Raw genomic sequence first — 2,705 nt, forward strand, 5'->3', positions numbered from 1 at the left:
TAATAATAATAGATAAATAAATGAAATACACTCTATACTAAACCCACACACCAAAAGAATAAAGAAGAAATGCTTCGTATCATGGAACTTAGATCTGTCATAGAGTCAAAGATTTTAGAGCCAAAGTGACCCCAAGGGGCTAGGCTCTCTGGTTAATAAAAGTGTTCTTTCAAAACCAGAAAGAAAAATGATCACTTTCTCCTTATTTGCCCCGAGAAATTCACCACTAAAAAAACAGATTAGGATCAATATCAGATGTGCCTCGAATCTCGAGAACACTGTGACTCTAGTTGAGGCACAAAGCATGGGATAAACATTTAACCTGCTCCCATAGCCAGATGTTCTCAATGTGCCTGGCAGCAATGCCAAGTGGGTAGGTTTGAAACAGAAACCCTTTGGGTTTAGCCTTCCTATCTTTTCTTTTCTTTTTTTTTTTTTTTTTGAGATGGAGTTTCACTCTCGTTACCCAGGCTGGACTGCAATGGCGCAATCTCCGCTCATAGCAACCTCCGCCTCCCGGGTTCAAGCGATTCTCCTGCCTCAGCCTCCCTAGTAGCTGGGATTACAGGCATGCGCCACCACGCCCAGCTAATTTTGTATTTTTAGTGGAGACGGGGTTTCTCCATGTTGGTCAGGCTGGTCTCAAACTCCCGACCTCAGGTGATCCACCCAGCTCGGCCTCCCAGGAAGTGCTGGGATTACAGGCGTGAGCCACTGTGCCCAGCCAGCCATTCTATCTTTTCAAGTGAGTATTCATCAGATACATACAGGAAAATCTCTGGTTCACAACACTATTTTGTGTAAAACTGACTGGAAACATTTTTTTTTTTTAAACTAGTCTCGGCCGGGCGCGGTGGCTCAAGCCTGTAATCCCAGCACTTTGGGAGGCCGAGACGGGCGGATCACGAGGTCAGGAGATCGAGACCATCCTGGCTAACACGGTGAAACCCCGTCTCTACTAAAAATACAAAAACTAGCCGGGCGAGGTGGCGGGCGCCTGTAGTCCCAGCTACTCGGGAGGCTGAGGCAGGAGAATGGCGTAAACCCAGGAGGCGGAGCTTGCAGTGAGCTGAGATCTGGCCACTGCACTCCAGTCCAGGCGACAGAGCGAGACTCCGCCTCAAAAATAAATAAATAAATAAATAAACTAGTCTCTAGCCGGTGCAGTGGCTCACGCCTGTAATCCCAACACTTTGGGAGGCCGAGGCAGGTGGATCACCTGAGGTTAGGAGCCCGAGACCAACCTGGCCAACATGGTGAATGCCCGTCTCTACTAAAAATACAAAAATTAGCTGTGTATGGTGGCATGTGCCTGTAATCCCAGTTACTGGAGAGGCTGAGGCAGGAGAATCTCTTGCACCCAGGAGGCGGAGGCTGCAGTGAGCCGAGATCGCACCACTGCACTCCAGCCTGGGAGACAGAACCAGACTCTGTCTCGAAACAAACAAACAAAAAAAACCTTGTCTCTAAATCTCCTGGACTTAACTCAACGATTCTATGTTGCGTAGTGTTACTCTTGGTCCTCCTAGGCTGATCCTAATAGTTACGGCTCAACACCTTGGATGTTGATCCAATAATCTTGAACATGAGTTAATAACACCTATGTACACCCACCCAACAAATTGGTTTAATTCATTGGCGGTTTACCAGATTCTTTTCATACTTGGCTGTGAGATTCTCTAATTGTCGCGTGTACAAATAGACCAAACTAACTCAGCAGAGAAACAGGTTCTTAGGTAAAGTACTCAGGAGTCCTCTTCCAGGTTGTAAATCAGGCTAAGCCACAGTAAATGAAATACTTGGGAAAATGGCAGCTACACCTGCCAAGTCAGACTGAAGGGGAAGAAACAGAAGGGAAAGAAACAGCCTCTGCTCTGAGGTTCTCATACAGAAAGGCCAGCACTTCTCTTCCTGGCAGGCCCAGGGATGACCATTTCTCTGCGCCCCTATTCCCACACCTCGGTCAAGAGCCCACAACAGTAACAATCTCGCTTTGACTTTCAGAAAAAAAAATTCCTCCAGATTCTTTCACTTCATCCACACTCTAACCCGCAGGGATCACGATCCCATTTTCTGGATAAACAGGGCAATGGGGATGAGCCTGAACCATGAGAACTGTCAGTCTTCACCGCCCACGTCCACACGTATCAGCCTGAAACCCCAATACCAATTTTTTTTTTTCAACTCCCACATGTTCCTGAGAGGAACCAGATCAGGGCCCACGGCTGGCATGGAAACGAGAGGGAAAGGAGGGGGTGCTGCTGGGGACCGATGGATGAACCCATCCATGGGTGAAAGGAGCGTCCAGCTTGGCCTCGAGGTCAGGAGGTGACAAAGGCACACTCCTGAGCCTTCTACTCTGGGGAAAGCCCGGGCAAGAAAGGGCTTTTCGCTCATCAGAAAGCCCAGAGGGTGCCCACCTGTGTCCACGAAGAACCCGGCTCAAGCACCCAAAGAAGTCAGGAAGGAGCCCCACTCCCAACAGGGCATAAGTGGGGTGTCCCTCAGTGAGTCACGGTGCATCCTTCCTCTGGACAGTGGGGGTCCCGCCCAGCCCAAGGGGCCGTCCCCCGAGACCTGTCACCAGCGACCCAGACCTGTCACCCGGCCCTCGAGGGGCTCCCTCCCCGCCGGTGCTGAGGATGCGCGCAGCCTACCTGGAGCTCGCCCTCCGTGCGGTGCAGTCCCAGGCGCCGCAGCCCCAC

The sequence above is a fragment of the Colobus angolensis genome, unplaced genomic scaffold (assembly GCF_000951035.1).
Source record: "Colobus angolensis palliatus isolate OR3802 unplaced genomic scaffold, Cang.pa_1.0 Scaffold9, whole genome shotgun sequence".
Classification (NCBI taxonomy): domain Eukaryota; kingdom Metazoa; phylum Chordata; class Mammalia; order Primates; family Cercopithecidae; genus Colobus; species Colobus angolensis.